General features: G+C 44.2%; 1 long non-coding RNA gene across 1 annotated transcript; it reads left to right on the top strand.

The window, feature by feature from the left end:
- The first annotated feature begins 8,356 nt into the window (after nt 1-8,356).
- On the top strand, nt 8,357-21,002 carry LOC137149306 (uncharacterized). Its single transcript, XR_010918734.1, has 3 exons — nt 8,357-8,443; nt 9,014-9,101; nt 20,786-21,002. It is a non-coding gene; the product is annotated as an uncharacterized lncRNA (long non-coding RNA).
- Nucleotides 21,003-22,732: the final 1,730 nt, after the last annotated feature.

The raw sequence follows: 22,732 nt of genomic DNA, 5'->3' as shown, positions 1-22,732 counted from the left end.
GCACATGTCCAGGAGCCCTCAGGGTAGGTCTCTCTTCCTCCCCAGCCTTCCCTCTCCTGAGCTCAGTTGCTCCGTTTTCAACTTCTTCTCCAGCTGCCTCATGCTCTGCAGTCTGAGGGATGGTGTTCCCTGGGCCCCCAGACTGTCCCTTCAAGCCCAGTGTGGGATTTGTGCACCCCATCACATCAATCATCCTCATGACAAAAGAGATGGAACAACAAGGTTATGCATCGACTTCCAGAGTGTGAATGCTGTGTTCAAGTGTGATGCATACCCAGTGCCAAGAATTCAGGAACTCTTGGAGAGGCTAGGGGCTGTTGGGTACACCTCCTCCCTTGATTTGACTGAAGGATATTGGCAGATCCCCCTTACTGTGGAATTGTGAGAAAAGATCACCTTCTATATGTCCTGCGGACTCTGCCAATGTCAGGTGATATCTTTCAGCCAGCACAGAGCAGCAGCCACCGTCCAAAGACTGATAAACAGAGTATTAAGATCCCATGACCGATATGCAACAGCGTACACTGATGATATTGTTGTTACAGCAAGACTTGGGATGACCACCTGAAACACCTCGCAGTGATCTATGGGCTCTCAAAAACTCAGGCCTGATGGAAAAACCTTCTAAGTGTCAATTGGCCAGCTGGGAGGTGACCTACCTGAACTATATGGTGGGGGGCGGATACCTGTGACATCTGGTAGGGAAGGTGTAGGCTTTGCAAGACTGTCCCATCCATGCCTCAAAGAAACAAGTATGGTGCTTCCTAGGGCTGGTCAGATATTACAGAAGTTCATCCCCAGATTGAAGCCCTAGTACCAAGTGAGCTATTGAGATGTTAAGGATACTATCTATGTGGGTAGCCATTTTGTGTGGTGATAGATCATGCACCCCTCAGATGGCTACTATCCATGAAGGACCATAACATGCAAATAATGTGGTGGTATTTAGCACTCCAGCTAAACTGGCTTGAATTACTACACTGAGCAGGTAAGGACTTCTTCTCAAGAGACAACAGGGACTTGCTGGCATGAGGCAACCCCTGTGCCAGTACTGAAGGGGTGGGTGTGAGATAGAGTTTACAAACCCATCACTAAGGCTGCAGCAGGAGAAAGGCAGCGGCAGTAGTAGACCAGGAAAGCGCCACCCCTCAGGCACTGCTGAGCATGCTACTGAGGAAGGAGTAGTATAAAAAAAGCTCCAGCCCCCCCACCAAATGGGGGGGGAGAAGGAGGAGCCGAGCCGAGCCAAGCCGAGCCGAGCCAAGCCATTTCCAGGGGGGAAGCATTGCCTTGGATAAACAACAAACAGCAATAATGCTTGCTAAGGCGGTCCAGCTGTAAGTTTATCCCCACCCCTTTTTGAGACTTCACCTCAGATGTAGGGAGACCTAGGTGTGGGGCACCAAATGGTGACCTGCATCATCCCTGAGATTCTAGGGGTTTGGGGAAAAGGACTATAAACAACCAGCAGCCATGCCCCAAACTGAGACATCACGTGGGGTAGTAAGTGGCCATGGGGAAGGTGAACAGGAAGTGAGCCAAGTGTAGGTCAGTCTATGCTGTTCCACTTTCACAACTCTGGGCCAGGGTTCCCATATCCACCTCAGATTCTGCCCTCTGCTTAGCCCTGAAGGGGGCAAGACTAGGGGTACGCTGACAAGCAAGCTGATTCAGCTGGATGCTATTCAGGGATCCTGGATTTACTGGATGAAGAGAGACTGGGGCAGCAAACCCTGACCGCTCGGCCTGCTGACTGAACTTCTCACCCTCGTAGAGTACCCACCTCTCCTCTGTGCCTTTGAAAATCATCCCCCAAATGACTCGTTCAAGGTCATAGAGAAAGTCATTAGAGACAGGAATAGAATCCAGGACTCCTGGTTCTATTATTAATATAGCTCCATAAATGTGCCTGGTGCTTTACAGAACAAGTGAAAGACACTAGACAATGGCTCCTCTTCTTCCCTCTGTTTTCTCCTTGCCCCTAGTTCTTCATCTCTCTTTCTTTCTCAAGTAGCACAGGAAGTTTATGGAAAAATTTTGGAGGCAGGTCCACTGTTCCCTCGTGGTGGTCTGTAAGTGTCTGAGCATCCTTTCTCCTATGCTGCTGCTGCCAAAAAAAAGACACAGTATAGCTTGCAATGAATGAGAATTAGGCAGGACATACTGACTATGTGTTTTATTGACGCAGTCCCAAATGTCTGTTCAAAGGGACGCTTGGTCTAATTGCAGCAGTTCTATTTTGGAGGCTGTAATCAAACATTAGACCTTTGCTTGAAAAGGAGAAGGTCAAAGAAAACTTCAGTAGCAATGCTGTAAAGAGCAAATGCTCAAAAATTTAACCTTTAAATCTACCTTGAAAATAGGGCACTCTTCCGGATTTGTTTTGGAGAGAACAGACTGTTTTGCTCTTTGGAAATGAGGTAACATTCAGCTAAGCCTCCTGCGCCTCTCAAACAGCACCATGAACAAACGAGGAGAGAGAAGACATAGCACATTCAGTGTGAAACAACTATTTCTGGTTCACAGCTTCTACAGCAAGTCAGTACCCACAGCTCACTTACAGCAGAGTTTGAGTCACTTTCTGCTAGTTTCAGGACCTCTGCCGATTCTTGATCTGTTTATTCCTGTCATTCTTCACTTCATAACTCTAAGCTTGTAACCAATACATTGAATTTGGGGTTGATCGAAGGGCAAACTATATCATTAAAACATATACAACACGGATGTGATCAACACTGCTTATATCAAAATATAGGACAATGTTTACCTTGCATGAAGTCTGGGGGGGTCTGGAAGCAGATACTGGCTGAGGTTATGTCTACACTGCAATAAAACACTTGTGGATGGCCCATGTCAGCTGACTGGAGCTTGGGCTGTAGGCTATAAAATTGCAGTGTAGATGTTTGGGCTTGGGCTGCAGTCTGGCCTCTGGGACCCTCCTCCCTTGTGAGCTCCCAGGGCTCCCCTATAAGGTAGGGAGGATTCCAGAGCCCAGCCTTCAGCACAAGCCTGAATGTCTACACTGCAATTTTATAGCCCCGTAGCCTGAGCCCTGTGACGCTGAGTCAGCTGAAACAGGCTAGCCACAGCTATTTTACTGCAGTGTGTGCATGCCCTGCATGACCACTCACAGCTCAAATGACACTGCTATTCGGTGGAAGGTGTTCAACAGTGAAGTCATGCTAATGAAAAATGTAGGAGGGCAGCTATTTATTAAAAGAGAATGAGTCACTGTATTTCCTCAGCACACTGCAATTTGAAAGACAAGGAGCCACAAAAGGTTGCAGACTGGTTGTCTTGTGGCCACGTCTTTTGTTTTATCTGTTTCTGCCAGAGATGTTAAGCGACAAAGGCAAAGCCATCTGCAGTACAAGCTACAAGATAGCTATGATTGAAAGACTTTAGGAGTGTATGAAGAGTCCAAAACATTCTCAATAAAAACAGAGTGAAAACAGGAATCATACGGTTCTTCACGTAACCTTTACTCTGATGTTAAATTTAAACTTATAGCAATTATGGAAAAGGCACTGACCATATTACAAATGTAATAACGTTAGCAAGACTGTCACTGTGTACATAGCAGCTGTTGCTAAATTAATTTTTTCGTCATTAAGGAGATCCTTATTTGCATGATTAAAATGTCAGACTAGATAAATACATGTGGTTCAGAATGAATCACGGAACAAAAATGCCACCTGCCAAGCACAAAGAATAAGACAAACAAACAAGTAGAAACAGTTCAGGGCCTGATCCAGTTCCTAGTGGGAGTCTAAGTGAGCATAAGAAGGTGGAGAATCATTTTAAAATATTTATCAAAGAAATATTCCAAATGCTTGAAGTATTTGCTTCTGTTGTTCCCAGGGCTTTTGGAAGAAAGCATCAAAGACTAATACTAACTGGAAGTCTCTCTATTTTGCCTTAAAGATTCTATGAAAGTGCCCCTTAAGAAAACATACTGACCACATACAGTCCAAATGTAATCCCTTCCTGGGGTTTACTGAAAAAGTCAAAAACAACCACCAACCTTGACTGTTCCAAAACTTTCTCTCCTTAGTCCTTCATGCATGTTAATTTATTCTACCCCTAAAAATGGGGAGGCAGAAGCTCCTACCATTATAATTTGATTGGAGCTAATTGACTCCATTTGTTCATATGTCCCTACGTAGGGTCCCAGAATCTTCCCGCCTTCCCATTACAGTTTCCCTGCAGTGCCTGGACCCGAAATATTATAACACTGTATGAGTGTAGGAAGAACCAGGAAGTGAAATTGAGTTGAAATGAAGTGAAAGTAATCTGTCTGTTTTCTTTGTCCAAGATCAATGAAAATCATCAGCTATCCCTCGATACAAGGATGATGTCTGCTGGGGGAAGTCATTGATGAGACTTAAGATGGCGGAGGAGTCCAATTCATGCTCTACAGGTTTTTCCACATATGTGACAGGTGGTTGCTTGGAGAGGGTGCAATTACTGGCTGGGATGCCTGACACTTTCCTTCCTTCTCTGCCTCCTTCCTTTTCAGCCTCTTGAGCAAGGCGATTCTCTTCAAAACGGCTGAGGCTTGGTATATGATGTGACGCCATTGCATTCTATTGCCAGCCAGCTCTTCCCAATTCATGGGGTCAATGCCTCCCTTCTTAAGATATACTTTTAGGTGTCCTTGTAGCATTTCCTCTGTCCCCTGTGGGTCATCTTACCAGGACTAAGTTGAGAAAAGAAGACTTACTTTGGAAGATGAGTATCAGCCATCCACACACAATGACCAGCCCAGCGAAGTCAAAGTTTCATAATCTTTGCCTCAAATTGGTGATGTGGTACAACACCATTTCATACAGAGAATGTTCCTGAGGCAGCACTTTTGGTACTGGTCCAGATGCTTGAGATAGCTTTGATATGTCACCCATGACTCGCACCCATAAAGAAGAGTGGGGATGACTACTGCATTGTAGACCAAGTTCTTAGTTTCCATCCACAGATTTCTCTCAATAAAGACATGATGGAGCAACTTTCCAAAAAATGCTCTTGCACAGTGGATCCTATATTCAATTTCCACATCAAGGTTGGCTGCCTGGGAGAGATGGCTACCAAGATAAGGGAAATGCTCAATGTTTTACAGGGGTTCACAGACTATGACAGTTTGTGGAAGAAGGGGGACAACTTGTGCTGGGGCAAGCTGGTGGAGCACCTTAATCTTCCCAAAGTTGAGGGAGAGTCCTAGGCTATGATAGGTGCCTGAGAAAAGATCTAGGGTGGACTGGAAGTGAGCCTTGGCGTGGCACAAGGATAGCACAGTCATCAGCATACCAAAGATCTGTAATAACAGTCCTGGTGACCTTATTTTTAGAATGAAGATGCCACAGATTGAAGAGCTGGCCATCCATTCAATACTCAATCCCAATGTCAGTGAAAACAGCAAATTTATTTTGGTTCTTAGAGGCCCTGACCCTGCAAGTAGAGTCACCTGGGACTACAGTTGTCTTATTAGTAAGAGGAGCAAGGAAATCTGGTCTTTAAACATATTTTAAACTGACAGCATCCATCTACTGTAGCGATAGGCTCAAGGTACAAGATCAGGATTTTAAACAAGGTAGAGCTGGATGGGACCTGGATCTTCTGTTTGGTGGGAAATTCTGCAATTTCAAATTTTTCTGTTTCAAAACAGAATGAAAACAAAATATTTCAATATTTCCTGTGAAATGAAAGTTCAGAAAAAGTTCAGTTGATTAAAATGTTTGGCGTCAATAAAATTGAAATGTTTCATTTTGATTTTGACTTATAATATAATATAACATTTTAAAAATGAAATGAAAACTCATTTAGAACCAGAAAATTGAGATGTTCTGTTTTGACCTCACTGGAATGTTCCATTTTGAGTCTTTCCTTACTCCCCAGAAATCAAAACTTCCTTGAAATGGATGCATCTCTGTATGATATATTGCTTTTGATCAACTGGCATTTTCCAATGGAAAATGTTATATTGAAAAATGTCTGATTAGCTCTACATCATAGCTTTCAAGAATGTTTAAAGCTGTGGTTTTGGTTCCTTCCATCATAAAGATGAGGGCCATTGGCAAAATGCAGATCTCAATGCAGTTTGATTTTGAACATCTCCCAGCACTTGTATCAGTTTAATTCTGGTCTGACTCTGACAACCGTGGAATTATTCCTGACTTCCAGCAGTGTGAGACTAGAATCAAGCACTAAATGTCAGATTTTCAGAAGTGTGGCTTCCACTGCTTCAATTGAAATGTGGATGCTCAACACCCTTAAAAAAATGAGTGGGTGCTAGATCAAGCGAAGTAATTGGGGATATTTCCAGTGTCCTCAATCAGCTTTGCATAGAGACCCATTGTCAAGGCAGACATAGTAGAGACAAAGCAACATAGGAAAGTGCAGGGAAGTGGAAAAAGATGGAATTTTTCTGCCATTGAAAATACCATGAATATGGATTTGGAAGCCAGACCTGAAGGTAGAAGGGGAGTAGCCTGTGATCTTGAATTTGACTGATTGAGAAACTTCTTGCTAATGCTAGGAAGAAAGGCTTCAACTTCAGTAGGTGGCTAACCAGTACCTCTGCAAAGCCTTTGACCTATCAAAGCAGGCTGTCCTCAACAAAAAAAGGCAGAGGCATTAAGCCAGAGTGCATGCTCACACTATAGAGCTGTGTATGCAACACCATGGAAAAAGTTATCTATGTTGAGACCAGGGACCTGATAAGACTCTGCGCAGCAACCTGAATACAAATGAAAGGCGTGATCTCGAGCACTCTCAGTAGAATTTAAGGAACTGATCCTGTACTGCAGCTTTTAATCTGACAAGCCCCGCTAAAGGGAACAGTTGAATTTTCTGATGTACAACCAATCTATGGCTTTGTCTGACATAAGCCTTTCCTAATTGAATGCAATGTAGTGGTAGCAGTGTTCTGGTTGCAGCAGATATATGATTTAGTCCTTCCCTTTCTTTATTAAGAACCAGATACCGATACCATTGGCACCTTGCTCTGGGAGTGGTCTCATTGACATCAAGGTACTAGTCAGTGAGTAAGGGTTTCACAATCCAGTCCTAAGTTTGCAATTTCTGGATACACCTGTGAGAATCTGTGGTTTCCTTGCTTTGAATGTTACTATTTTGGCCTGTATATGTCAGTACAACCAGTTTCAGTTCTAGGTTATGTTTTTTTCATACAAAGAAGATGTACAAAAGCTGACAAATCTGCACTTTGCTGAGTTATGGCCAGCTTGAACCAATTATCTAGACTGTATTAAAATTTACTGGACATATTTGATACCTGTGTTTTTCCTGGGATGAGGAAGGTGTTTTTATTACTACTATATTTGATGGAAAGTTTCAAAATGAAGAACTGTAAAAAGGAAAGACGAATAGTGGATAAGGATCACAGGGTCCCTTCGCCACTAGGGGCACCTCTGCCTGGCTACTCTGCAGATTCTCTCCTTTCAGATCAAGTGCCCCCTTCTATTGCTCACTGAATGCCCTACTGCTGTTCTGTCTCTGCAACTGTGAGTGCTCCTTCATAACTTGGCCCTCCAGTCTGGTCATTATATGTGTTTCCACCTTACAGGGAATCAAAGTTTCTTCTAACAAGCTGGCTCAAGTAGTCTTCCTGTTCATTGCCCAACGAGGGGGACCTAGGCCTACCCATTCTGGATTCCAGCAACCAAGGTCTGCACCCTCATAGATCTTACTGCCTTTCCATAAGTCCTTTCCTTACCCTCTGGCTATCCCCACTTAATGGGTTTGCCAGCCTCACAACTCCCAGGAAGTAACTGAGATCTACTTGCATCTGTAGCCCTAAATACATTCCCCCAAGCAGCCACTACAAATTTCTTCCAGCAGCACCTCAGCTTCCTGCCTTTATAAACCAAGCCCAGCTCCTCCCCCACCTGGATTTCCTCCACAAATTAGGCCTTAGCATGCCCTGGCTTTTCTCCTGGTGTGGCCTATTGGTTAAGTGGACTAATTTACCTCTTCAGCCTTGGGTGTGGTGGCCATCCCATCACAATAAGACACTAGTGGTGCAAAAAACAATACATGAGATGAGAAAAGAAGGTGGCTATAAAAAAGGTAAAGACTTCCTAGCCAAAGATTGTACTAGATGGGGAAAGAAGAGGACATGTATGATAAGGGTGCACAAAATACACCTGCTACTAGGTACTTGTAACAAGGTGCTGGGGGGGTGACCCCTGCCCAGCCTCCTGTCACTCCAGTCTCTGTAGCTGAGAGGCAGCAGAGCTGGTTAGCTAGGCGATGGCCTGATTACCTGAGAGGAGACAGCTGTCATCCTACCCAGGTTGAGCACTTGATCAGGCAATGGGCAGGAGCAGCAGCTCCGCTGATCCAACAAGGTTTATATATGCCTTCCCAGAGGGGGCAGGCTTTGCTTGTCTCCCTGAACAGCCCCAGAGATTACTGGATGAAACAAGGCATGGTAAGTAGTAGGAATTCATGCATACCTTGTTAATAAAGGCACTGGTGATTGCACACGGGAGGGCCTTTGAGTCCTTTGTTGGCCAGAGGGGAACCGAAGCATAGGGGCTGTGGTAGGGGAACCCCTTACAGTACTATAATTTGCACACAGTCACATTGCTGCCAGTCTTGTGTCTCTGGGAGACTAGACTGTCTTATACTAATTGACTGGTCTTAGACCAGTTGACGTATACTCTATGCAATCCAGCCTAACTTAGTAGGCCTGTAGGGGGTGTGAGTCAGTACTGATTGAGGACCATCTCTTCCAGCTGTATCTCATTTGCTTCTGGGCCCTGGAAAACACTTCCTCCATCTGTATTCCCATATCTGTGCCCCTGGCAGGCTCTTTGCCTTTGTAATAATGTGTATATATTACAATTGTGGGTGTTTTGCAATTGTCATTTCTTCATCTGTTGGAGTATTAACTAGTATATGAGAATATTCTCAATCTTCAATTATTTTTAAAACATGACCTTGTTATGTTGTGGAAGACCTTTAGTGTTCAAGATATGGATTCAACATTTTTCTCTAGGGATGGCACAAGAATAGGAGAAAACCACCAGACACTGAAGATTGGGAGACCTGTATAACATTCCCAGCAACTCAGTGGAGCAAACCAGGTACTGGCCTTCAGTAGATAATGATGCAAGTTTCCTCCTTAACCTCTCTTCTGCTTTTTGAACTGTCAATCAGCCTCTCCTTCAAATATCCTCACTGGACTGTTTAAGGGACTGTCTTGCTGGGAGCATGTTTCAGCAGTGCTCTGTGAAATGCACAGGCTACCTATTAGTTTCTGGGTATAGGTTATATCTAAACACCTGAACGGTCTGGAACCTGCCTACCTGAGAGACTCTCTCTCCCTATGTGATCCTGTTGCAATTGCAATCCACAGAAGTGCTTGAGTTGGAGCCCCTTGGCTTTAAAGGAGAGGGGGAAGCTGGCAACAGGTTTCTGTGAAGCGCCCTTGGCTTTGAATTCACTTCCTCTTTCCTCCTGAAAGCAACCCAATGTACTGACCTTCAGGGCGCACTGCAAGGCCCATTGTCCAAGCCATCTGGAGAGTTGAAAGGAGCAGGGTGGTGCAGGTCTTGCAGAGAGTGGGGTGGATTTTTTTTGTATTTCAGTACCTCATTGGAAGATGATTTTTGTGTCAGGTTTGTTTCAGGCAGGTTTGTTTGTTACTATTTTTAACACTAGATCTTGCAATGAATTTGCATAAGTGGATTCACGTGACATCAGTGGGTTTTGCTCAGGCTCCATCCACGTGGGTCCAGTCAGGATTTGGTCCTTCATTATTTAGAATTGAATAGTGGAATGATGTTAAAGCACCTATAGTTCTCAGTTTAAAGTATGCTTTTGCACCTTGATTTCTATAATTCTTCAGCTCATCTATAGGCAGGTGAATAGGTAGGTTCTCACCTCATTCACACAAACCATGCTGATAAGTTACAGTGATGCTCCCACAATTTTTTACGCAGAGCATTCAGTTCTTGGGTAAGTCTCATCTCTGGTGTAACAACTGCGACATTAGTGTTGTTAAACAGAGATGATTCTGCCCATGTCACCTCTAAGTGAAGTGCTTCTCTTTTTTTTTTTTTTTTTTTTTAAGTTCACATGTCTAATTTGAGATTAAGAATCTAAAGATCACACTGTGGAGTATTTCTTTCAAAATCAAAGACTTTATTGTGCATGCAAGAGTTTTGATGCTCCTAACTGCCAAATGTCAGGCTGACATTTTTACATTCTTATTATACATTGTGTATGTCATCTTGACATTGGCAAGGGTTCATATGAAAACATGTACACTTGTTTTTCTCTTCCCACACTTCCAAATGTATGTGATATTTGCGTTACTATAAACACCTATATATTTGTGGCTGAGCACCTATAGTTCTATAAAGAACTTTGGCCTTGTTGTTGTTGTCTAAGGCATACAGCCTCTGTTGTGATAAGATGCTATGTCTGTTCAGTTGGTAGCATTTAGTTCCTATTTAATTTCTATCATGAAAGAGTTTAAACAGAAAAATGTAAATAGTAATTGAGAATTGTTTAAGAACGCTTTACTAGGTGCCCAAAAAGTCTCAATCTCACTGTGACACGTCCGGTGCCCAGGGTTGCCAACTGATAATGCCAAGATCAGGGCAGGCTGCAAAAGGAGAGCAAATTCTCCCCACGCTGGTGGGTGACACTGAAGCCCGGCTTCCCAACCAGCCACGAACTGCTTCTGATTACCCCACACTGGATATCACGAAGCCAGTCCACAAATGCCCACAGCCCCCTTTACTGCATTACAGCTCCAGGCTCCCAAATCAGCACCAGGTCCAGCAAAGAGACCAGTTACTTAAACTCTCTGCTCTTTGCTAAAAAGGTTCCCTCTGACCCGAAGGGGTCAGCCACAGCACCAGATCAATATAAGCTTGGATCTTACCTAAAATACCACACTGCCAGCCAATCCTTTAGTGTCTAAACTAAAGGTTTATTGTACAAAGAAAGAAATTAACCCTTAACATTTCTCTTATTATTTAAGTAAATCACAGATATACAAATGATTAAAAGTCCATATACTTCAGGTTTCTGGAAGAAATGTGGATTTGCAGGCTTGTATAGTCCCCTCTGGTTCACATCCAGTACCTGGATGGGTCTAGGTCCTTCGGTTCAGTTGCAAGATGAATTGATCCAGAGGTCGGTGTGTGTCTGCAGACTGGACAGGAGCAAAGACAAAATGGTTTCTCTGGCTTGATCTTATATACCCTCTGTCTTTTGGCCATGTGGCCTATGAAATTTGCAGAAGCTAAAATGGAGTCCGGAGTCACATGGGCCAATCCTGGTGACTCTTCAGGTGTGCCTGGGGTCCAGTCATGTAAGCAGGTTCTGGTGACTCATTAGTGATGCTGGCTTCTTTCTCTGGGCCCCTCGTACCTGGGAATGCCTTAATGGGCCATTACACTGGCCATTGTCCTGCAGCCTTCCTATCTGGGGCATTGCTCAGGCAGACAATTTGAAACACAGATATCTCAAATACATCTATAACTTCCATTTCACATATTACACATGAACATAAGTAATATTCTCTTACTTAGCACATTATAGCCTTCCTAACCACACCTGACATGGCCTATCCCACATGGATTATTATGATTCTGCCATGCTGACGTCACACAATATACTAACTGCCCCCCCTCTCAAGCCAGCCCGCATGAAACTCACAACTGAGGAAGAAGGCCATAGTGGTTTTAAAAAAAAACAAAAAACCAAACACCTGGTTGAGAGGGGAAGTGAAGCCAGCTATAAAAAAAAAAACAAATGGAAGGGGGGAACTTGATAGTAATGAATATAAATCAGAAGCTGGGACTTGTAGAACAGTAACTCTCAACCTTTCCAGACTACTGTACCCCTTTCAGGAATCTGATTTCTCTTGTGTACCCCCAAGTTTCACCTCACTTAAAAACGACTTGCTTACAAAATCAAACATAAAAATACAAAAATTTCACAGCACATTTTTACTGAAAAATTGCTTACTTTCTCATTTTTACCATATAATTATAAAATAAATCAACTGGAATATAAATATTGTACTTGCATTTTAGCATATAGAACATTATAAGCTAGTCATAGTCTATATGAAATTTAATTTGTACTGACCTTGCTAGTGCTTTTTATGTAGCCTGTAAAACTAGGCAAATAACTAGATGAGTTGAGGTACCCCCTGGAAAGACCTATGCATACCCCCAGGGTACACGTACCTGTGGTTGAGAACCACTGTTGTAGAAAAGTGATTCGAGAACCAAGGGGATGCAAGTTGAAATCTGTGGCCTGCAGAGTTAAGGAAAATAAGGAGGTTTTTTTACATATATTAGGAACAGAAAGTATCCTAACAATGGTATTGGTCCGTTACTGGATGGAAATGGTAGAACTATCAATAGTACCATAGAAAAGGCAGAAGTGTTCAATAAATATTTCTGTCCTGTATTTGTGGGGGGAAAAAACAGATGAGGTAGAGATAAGCATAGCTATACTGGATCTGACCATTGGTCCATCTAGCCCAGAATCCTGTCTTCCAACAGTGGCTGGTGCCAGGTATTTCAGAAGGAATGAACATAACAGGGCAATTATTGAGTGATCCATCCCCTGTTGTCCAGTCCCAACTTCTGCTAGTTGGAGGTTTAGGAACACCCAGAGCATGGGGTTGCGTCCCTGAAACATCTTGGCTAATAGTCACTGATGAATCTATCCTCCATGAATTTATCTTATTTTTTTCTGCATCTTGTCCTGAGGTGACGTACCCAGTAAATATAAGGATAATTGAAATTGCTCATTATTATTGAGTTTTCTGTTTTTGTAGCCTCTCTAATCTCCCTGAGCATTTCATGATCATCATCACCATCCTGGTCAGGTGGTCAGTAGTATATTCCTACTGCTAAACTCTTTATTCAAGCATGGAATTTCTATCCATAGATATTCTATGGTATTATGTGATTCGTTTTAAGATTTGTACTATGTTTGACTCTGCTTTCTTTCACATATAGTGCCAATCCCCCACTAGTATGACTTACTCTGTCATTCCTATATATTTTGTACCCTGGTATTACTGTGTCCCATTGATTATCAACATTCCACCAAGTGTCTGTGGTGCCTATTATATAACATTCTCATTTAATACCAGGATCTCTCTGACCTTTCCCTGTCACTGACCACGACCATACCATATACCACAACCATTGACTCCTCCCCAGCACTGCACGTAAGTCTATCTAGATGTGTCAAGAGATCTGCAACCATCACACCCATCAGGCCATTCACCCTTTGGTTATCCTGGTTATCACAGCCCAACTATCTATGTTCCCAATTGAGTCCCCCATTAGTATTACCTGTGACTTCCTAGTAACAAGGGACCCTCTCCCAGAGAGGTATTCTCGGTATGGTGAGAGCATACCATGACATCATTTGTAAGGAGGGCCCCAACTATAGGATTGTTTCCCTCCACACAGCATGATGTTCTCCTTTCCCAATCCTCAACAGCACAGAGGCTGTCAGACTAGGGGTGGGACTACTCGCCTGTGTCCCGAAAGTCTCATCTAGGAGTCTCATCTCTATCTCCTCTCATTCCTCCAGTTCAGCCTCTCTGGTCTCAAGGGTCCATGTTCTGCCTCTGAGGGCCATGAACTGCTTGTGTCAAATGCACACGTACACCATTGGCACACAGGGCAGGTAATTATACATGCTGCATTCAGTGCCGTAAACTGGATAGCCTCTACCCTGCTGCTGGACTTCTGCCTGCATTATTTTAACTCTTGCAGGGTTTTTTCCATTTGTTCTTTGAGGGTGGGGAAGTGATTTATTGGCTTAAATTTAGAGTAATGTTTGTTAGGTGTATTTGGCTCTCACGCTTCCTCACAAAATCCCCCTATTTGCTAGCTCCTCTCATCACTTAACAGCTGGCTTTTTAAACCTCTGTTCTCCCTGAGTTAGTCCTGCCCCTTGCTAAGGGATCCTAAAGGCATTGGGGATCAAAGGAGAGCAGGCCAGAGCCTCATTAATAAACTCTGTCGTAACACATGGTGATGATAGCACTCTTTCCATTCCACTAGTACCTCTGGAGGATGTTAAACAGCAGCTATTTAAGTCAGACATATTTAAATCAGCAGGTCCAGATAACTTGCATTTAAGAGTTTAAAAGAGCTGGCTGAAGAGCTTACTGGATCATAAATTTTTTTCTTTTTTTTTTTTTTTTTCCCCCCCCGTAAAGCTTGGAAAAGACCCAGAAGACTGGAAGAAAGCTAATGTTGTGCCAATATTTTAAAAGGGTAAACAGGATGACCTGGGTAATTATAGGCCTGTCAGTCTGTCATCAAGCCTGAGCAGGATAATGGAGCAGCTGACGTGGGACTCAGTTAATAAAGAATTAAGGAGGGTAATATAATTAATGCCAATCAACATGGATTAATGGAAAATAGATCCTGTCTTGCCTGGATATCTTTTTTTCCTTTTGTGAGATTGCAGGTGTGGTTGACAGTGTTAGCCAGTGCATACATGTTAGGTATAGGGCATAACATTAATATCATATTCTACCCAGCATATGTTAACTGAATTATATTACATCTGTCCCACCATTCTGTTCACTTTGCTCACTTACGTCAAGAAAAATATATCCCACAATAGTCTGCAAAGCATTAGCTAATATAAAACCTGTCAAAAGCAGGATACCTCCCAAATGGTACATTCATTCTAAATATTCGTATCTTAAAAGGCAACTGGTTTGGAATGTAATATCCAAAACTGAGAAGTCTGCACCTGTGCCTTTTTTTGTCCATTGGTGAGCCTCTCTGCCCCCTCGTTCCTTTCTTCCTTCTCCTACCTTAAGGGTGAGCGCCAGGGGAAAAGGAGTGGAGAGGAGTGAGCCATGGTCTAGGCACAGATGGGCCTCCCCGCTACTCAGGAACTTCTGGTGGTGGCACTCCAAAGGCAACAGGCTGGCGCACCTCCAGGCTTAGCCTCCCCAAATCTTTTACCTGCCACCTATGCTGTGGCTCATGGGTGCTGAGCACCCCCAATTTTTTGTCAGTTGGTACTTGAGCCCTGGAACACCCATTGAGTCAGTGCCTGTGACAGAACAACAAGGTAAGGAATTTGTGGGTTGGATTTTGTGACCTAGAAAGTGCTTTCTAACATGTAAATAACTATGCTATAAATATGAATGGTTTTGGAGACCTTTTGAAGCACATCTACTGTGTAAAGTGAACATGCTATTAGAAGAATGTCTTCCTGAAAAGACAAGTATGTATGTCTTTATTTCGTACTGTTTTGTCTTTAGGCAGTAAATTGGTTAAGCTTGGTTATTTGTTCTCTTGAACAGTTTTAGTAACAAACCCTGAGTGTAGTCAAACAATTAGCTACATCTTAATCAACAGTGGTAATGAAATATACTTAGACTTCTGTAAGGCATCGGACTTGGTACCAGATGTCATTTTGATTTAAAAAACTAGACCACTATAAAATTAACATGGCACATAGCTATCTTTTAATCCATGTAAGAACTGATAGGTCTCAAACTATAACAGGGAATTATCATGAAACTTGTTTATTTCTAGTGGAGTCCAACAGGTATTGATTCATTCCCTTATGCTATTTCATATTTTTAATCAATGTCCTAGAAGAAAACAAAATCACCACTGATAAAGTTCCCAGATGAGACAAACTGGGAGAGTGGTAAATAATGAAGTGGACAGGTCACTGATATTGAATGATCTGGTAAGCTGGGTGCAAGCAAACAGTATGATTTTAATCGGACTAAATGTAAATGTATGGATCTTGGGGGGAGGGAGGGAGAAGTAGGCCATACATATAAGATGGAGGGACTCTATCCTGGGCAATAGGGATGTAAAAATTAGTTTTATAAAATCCATTTAAAACTTTCTAAAAATAAATGTTTAAACAGTTAAATTCTGGGGAGGTAGCCGCAGCTGGGCAGCTCTTGCTGGTGGGGAAGCACGGAGCCCAGTGCGGGGGTAGTTGCAGCTGGGCTTGCCCCCTCCCTCCCATGCTGGGCTCCATGCCCCCCGCATGGGGAGCCAACCCAGCTATGGCTATCCCCCTCCCCTGGTGCTGGGCTCCAGGAGCCAGCCCAGCTGTGGCCACCCCTGTGCTGGGCTCTGCATCTCCCCACCAGCAAGAGCTGCCCAGCTGCTCCCCTCCACCCCCCAGTTTAAACAGTAATCAGCTGTTTAAAATGTTTAAATGGTTAATCTTTTACATCCCTACTAGGAAGCAGTGACTTTGACAAAGATCCATTACAACCCCAAATAATCAGCTGAACATGAGCTCCCAGTGTGATGCTGTGGCCAAAAGGGCTAATGCAATCCTTGAATGCATATAGAGGGGAATCTCAAGTATTAGAAGTTATTTTACTTCTGGTTTTGGCACTGGTGAGCCCACTATAGAAATACTGTATCCAGTTCTGGTGACCTCAATTCAAGAAGGATGTTGATAAATTAGAGAGGGTTCAGAGAAGAGCCATGAGAATGAATAAAGGATTAGGAAACATGCTTTATAGTGATCGATTTAAGGAGCTCAATTTCTTTAGCTTAATAAAGAGAAGGTTAAGGGGTGACGAGTTTATAAGTACCTATATGGGGAACAAGTATTTGACAATGGGGACTTCAATCTTGCTTGAAGGCAAAGGTATAACACGATCCAATAGCTGGAAGCCAGACAAATTCAGACTGGAAATAAAGTGTAAATTTTTAACAGTGAAGGTGTCATACCAGGGTACAGTTCAGACCAGTGGGGGGTTGTCAGCCCTGCCCTGCAACCTTGGGTGCCTGACAATACCTTGCTGAAGTAGCTCCCACCTGGAGCTCTGAAACTGACGAGAGCTAACAGTTGATGTAAGTAACAGTGTTTATACAGACACTGCATCGCCATAACTACACTGACATAAGCCCTATGCCTCTCGTGGAGGTGGAGTTATGTTGGTGTAGTAGGGCACTTAGATCGGTGGGACAAAGCTGTAGTGTAGACACCGACATAATTAGGTCGACACATGCTGCCTTACATCACCCTAACTGTGTAGTGGAGACCAGGAGCCATGAAATTGACAGTGCCCTGGAGAACTGGGCAGCTGGACCCCACTCCTGGCAGGGAGCCAGTGCAAGAAGCCTGGGCAGCTGGACCCCACTCCTAGCTGGGAACGGAAACCTAGCAGAGCCATTAGGCCAAACTCAGCACTGGTATAAACAGGCACAACTGTGTTGAAGTTAATGGTGTCACACGAGGGCTGAATGTTGGCCTGAGAGAGTACAGGAATCTCAGGGGAAAGAGCCTCTGGATCAGGAGACTGGATCTAAGGGGAAAATGTAGTGGCAGGAAACATTAGCCACTATGTAGAAAGGAATCTGGGGACTGACTGACGAGTGACAGAATGTGATTGGAGACTTATCCCACAAAGTACCAAGCATCCTGCAAACCCTGCTACAACTACTGGGCTCTGCACCTTTCAGAATCAGGCTCTTAAACTCTGTAGAAAGTTTCTTGATGACAAGATAGGAGGAAAGATGCAGGGCCAAGTTATTGAAAGCAGACAGTCCTGCGCAGCTGCCAAGGTGCTAAATCAAAGGATGAATCAAGCCATAGGGATGTGAGAGAAACACCAATACCACGAGCTGCCAGTTAGCTGGCAGGAGAAGGAGGAAGTTTTTAATGTTGTTCCTGGGACAGGCTACCAGTGACCCCTGTGAGGGGAGTTGGTGGGGACAAAGGACCTTCAGGGAGAAAATCTAGGGTAGTGGTGCCCAGTGAACAGAGCATGGAATATTCCTGCAGGAAGCCTTGAAGCAGAAAGGACAGAGGTAAAGAGGAAAATCCCCTGGGAGCTGTATCCACAGGTGGGCTGGGGAACCAGTTTTGTTACTTTTTGCCTATGTTGGGAAAATAAAACTGCCTGGATAGACAAGAGATGCTGGGTGTGGCAGTGGGTCCCTTGTGAGCTGGCAAGCTTACCACACATGGTGGAGAATGTGGGCAGGTGATTGGCCTCTGGAATCCAGGGAACTTGACTTACACCCTTCCCACCCCAGTTTGGGTGATAAGGAAAGGTGGAGGAGCTGCTCTGCCAAAGCAGAAAGGAGCTGTGTTACAGAGTCAGCAGCAACAGGCCCAGGCTACATTCCTGCAACTGATGAACAGCCTGCAGAAACAACAAGAGGCTCAACAGCGGTGGCACTGCAACCACGTGCAGCCCCAGGAGTGGATGCAGACATGGCTGGGCCAAGGGACTCCGAGGCATTCAGCTGATACTGAAAGGAGTAGTTTGGGCCACCTGGTCCCTGGCCTGGCAAAGTGAGAGCCAAGAGATGATCTGGAGGCCTTCCTCCATACGTTGAAGTGAATGGCCAATGCAGTGGGCTGGGAAGAATCGACTCAGGCTGCCTGCACCTCAAGCCAAAAAGAGTGCTCTGCAGCCGCCCATCAGGCAGTGAGAGATGAACAGGCAGGCTCCTATCCGGTGGTGAAGGCTGCCATCTTGGCTAGACTAGGACTGACTCCAGAGGCGCACTGGCACCATTTTTGGGCCAGACCATTCTCACAGGGGGGCATGGCCACAGGTAGTGGCTCAGAGATTAGAGATTGCTGCCTGATGGCCATGCCCCGAGACAACTTCCATAGAGAGAGGCCCTTTGAAGACCCTTTCTATGGGAGCCCAGAGTTGGGTAAGGTGATTCCTGCCTGCCTCTCTGGGTGAGGCAGTCAAAGGGGCAGAAGCTGCCTTTGAGGCCAAAGTTGCTGAGTGGCCTGAATGGCATGGTAGACTAGGAGAGAGCAGATCTAGGGAATCACTGGGAAGCTGTCAATGGGAGAGGGTCCCAAGTAGTCCAAAACATGGGGATTTGCAGGAGCTACCAGGGCCCCAGTCAGACCCACAATATAGCGAAAGTGCTTCTTGGGGCAGCCAGGAAGTCCAGTGGTACACTTTAGATGCAAGCCTTCATGTTAGGAGAGAGTACCTTTATAATGGAGTGTGTTTAGGTCACAAGCCTGGCTGTAACAGCCCAAGTAAAGTCCACTTTCCATGGTGCCACATATGGTCAAGACCCAGTCAGGCTGGGAGGACTGCAAGTAGGTGTCATGGACTCAGGTTGCACCCTTGTAGGAGAAAATGGGACACTGGCAAAGAAATTGAACCAGCAATGCCGTGTGTGTGTGTGTGTGTGTGTGTGTGTGTGTGTGTGTGTGTGTGTGTTTCATGTGTACATGGCAACACACTGGTCCATTCTATGGCAGAGGCTGAGCTGAGGGTACAGGAGAAGAGAGGCTACATGTCAGGGTAGCAAAGGATCTTCTGTGGCCAGTGATTTTTTGGAAAGAGACTGGTGGGGTTTCCTGGGAGTGATGCAGAGGAAAGTTGCACAAAAGCAGGCAGAGAGGAAAGATGTCATGAACTCAGAGCAACAGTCTAGGATGGAGAAAACCAAAGGCGTGGAGGGAGCTGGCAGTTTGAGTTGAGACAGCCAAGAGGAAGTCTCCTAACTTCTAGAGCTAGGATGGAAGCCACTCCCGGTAGAAGATCCTTGATCAGAAGATAAAAGTGAAACCAGAATTAGCAAGGTCTAGGGTGGAGGTAGTATGGGAAACAACTGGAGCAGGCATTGGCCATGCTCCAGTTAGAGAAGGGTGCCAGGGAGCAGAAACTCACTGTAGAGACTGAGCAGTGTGAAGGGGGGGAAGGGGGAACCCAAGAAAGTACCTCATCAGCAAGCTAGGACCCAGGGAAAAGACCAAGGGTGAAAACAATGTTCCTTTGTGGAAGAGGAATCAGGGGACACCTGTTTTATGGGTCCTGTCATGAAAGGGGGACTGCTGGAACAACTGGCAGCTGCAGAACGTGTGCTACAGACATTCTGAAAAGGAAAATAGCAGCTGTAAGACTTGGCCTATGGGTGGGCAAGGTGTTGAAGGCAGGAGAGGTATCACAGGGTGGCGGGTCCAAAGCTAATGCACCTATGACTGCTCAGCTTACCCAATGAGGGTTAAAAGAGGGCAGCTAGGTCTGGAATGAAAGCCAGTGAGTCAGGGCTGGAGAGCAGCAGGACACTTCTGAGACAAACTACTAGAGTCTCCCAGAAGGCGAGGTAGTGGGAACCTGCTAGGGAAAAAGGACCTTCAAGGAGAGAGCCCAGGGTAGCTTTGCTTTAGTGAACAGAGCATGGACGATTCCTGCAAGAAAGACTGAAGTAAAAGGGAAAATCCCTGGGGAGCTGTATCCCAGACTGGACTGAAGAACCAATTTTGCCCATGTTGGCAAAGAGATGCTGGGTGTGGTGGTGGGTCTTGTGTGCTAGGGATAGCCAGCATATTACAATATACCAATTGACCTTTAGCAAATCACTGAACCACTCTCCCCTGCTCAATTTACAGAACTGTGAAATGGGTAAAAACAATCCTTGCCTCTCAAGTGTGGTGTGAGACTTAATTAGATGTTTGCAAAGAACTCTGAGATCCTCAGAGGAACTGAACTAGAGAAATGAACAGTATTATCATAAGGGTAATGAGTTCTCAGATAAGAATGCCTTTGTTCATGGAGACAGGCTTGTTTCCTCAATAGCCAGGTTAGAGATGAAGTTTATTAGATGAAATCTCCCTCATCCCCATATAGCTAGGAATACAATGCTTTATATTAGGAGGATTTATCTTCAACGTATTGAATTCCTCTGAGCCGTTACCTTTAGGGAAAGTCAGAGGAATCATCCCTTAAGGCCCAGTTTTGTTCTGAAAATGAACTTTAACTTTCTTATGAATTGTTTATCTTCAGGTTGCTCCATCATTCTGATTATAAAAATCCAGGATTATCCAAAAGACTGCAGAATCTCAAGTGGCTAGATGAATATTGAAAAGCTACCAGGGACGCTTGGTTTTGCAGATTCTCTATAATTTATGTTCCTGCATTTTTTTTATATATTAAACCCTGGAATGTAATTGTATTGGAGCCTATTACTGTGCTACAGTAGGAGTAATTAAATATGTAGAAATAGTATTTAAAACGTTTTGATATGCAACCACTGGTAGTGCCAGAAATATATTACCTGCATGCTGTATTTTCATTACAGAGCTTATAAGAAAGCTAGTTAACAGTTAAACAAGTCCAAGGTCAGAACTAAGTCAGTGGCCCAAAAAAGGCTAAATCTTCCTATCATTCTTAAAAGTGAACTGAACTAATTAAAAAAAACCACAAAACTACATAAGATACCCAACAACTAATAAAGCATACGCGCAGACTTAAATACCTCTGGTGTATGCAGCTATGAAACTGAAAGGAGATGTCAGTGTCTTCTGTGTGCTACACCATTAAGTGTAAAGCAGTCTCCTTGCCTGCTGCACAATGAGGCAGCTGCCATTTTGTGATGGCAGTTCAGATGCAACATGTTCGGGAGTTGGCCACTTGGTGCTCTCTGACTTGTGGCACCTAATTGTTCTTGCTTTATTTTCATTAATGAAGGTAAGAAATACCTGATGGATTTTTAGCCAGTTACACTGTCCAAGATCATTCCTCTTTGTGTAAACATCTGAGGCAGGTTCCCTTCTCTTCACCGTACTCTGACATCATTCACCAAGGGATGCTTAGGGACAGGAGTACAGCTTCTCTGTTTGTGCTGCAGAAGCCAGCACATTCCTCTGTGTGCCAGAGGTGGGGAACCATCCCCACCCTAGTTTATACTACCACTGTGTGTTAAGTGCTTAGGCAGAGAGATAAGGAATGGGCATTTATTATAGATTTGCATCTAGCTTGACACATTGTTTGTCAGGGGCTTGATCCAAAACCCACTCATGCCAAGAAATTTTCCAATAGCCATCCACTTGTGTTCCTCTTTCCTCCACTCCCAGTGCAGCCTGGTTAACAGACATGGTGTTGAAACATCCATCTGTACTTCTGCTCCATAGCATCCCAGCTACAACCAGTCCATGGTGCTTCCACTGGTGTTCTATCTCACCTTTGAAACTTAAGTAAGAGGGGGAGAAGGGTATTACAATTGCTAACCCCTAGGTCTAATGTAGAAGAAGTTAAAGATGAAGTAATTAAGTATCAGTTATGCCATAATCACAGAACAGCATTCTAGGCCTCCAGAGGTTCCATGCTTTTCTCTTCATTAATCAAAGATAACCCCAAATTACAACAACCTTAGAATGATCAAGTTAGCCTTAACTTCCACTTGTAACTGGCGTGTTCAGATGCTGCAGTAACATGGAGAAAGGGACAGGAGAAAATAAATTAGTACCTGCATATTGACTGTAGTCCTCCACTAACCACAGAATAGGCACATCATGGACAATGAAAGTTTTTCCAAATTACCCTATCAGTCCTCTTCTGCAGGGATCTCTTCTAGGATAGAGAATTGGCTTAATTTCCAGGGCCCAATCAGTCTCAGGCCTGATGCCATTTGTGGTTGTGAGAGCAACATTTATGGCATGGATAACAGCCACTAAAAACTGCACTGAGATCACCAAACTCATTCCCTCTACTGTTGATTACTGAAGTTATTAGGTGATAACTTTCAGGGCTAGTGTGGTGTGCTGTAGGCTTACCCCACAAAGCCACTCTGTTGCTTGGTGGGACCTGTAAATTTCCTGGCACCAGCTCATCTGGGCTGGCTGCCAAAGCCTTTCAAATCCAAACTTGATTTTAAAGTCAGACCTTGATAACACGTCCTTCCTCCCACTGTTCCTTCAGGGTGGAGTGTGTCTCACTCCTCTTCCACAGCCA

Source organism: Emydura macquarii, unplaced genomic scaffold (assembly GCF_026122565.2).
Source record: "Emydura macquarii macquarii isolate MOO-44397 ecotype Brisbane River unplaced genomic scaffold, CSIRO-AGI_Emac_v2 contig_719, whole genome shotgun sequence".
Taxonomy (NCBI): Eukaryota; Metazoa; Chordata; order Testudines; family Chelidae; genus Emydura; species Emydura macquarii.
This window is presented reverse-complemented; position numbering and strand designations above follow the sequence as displayed.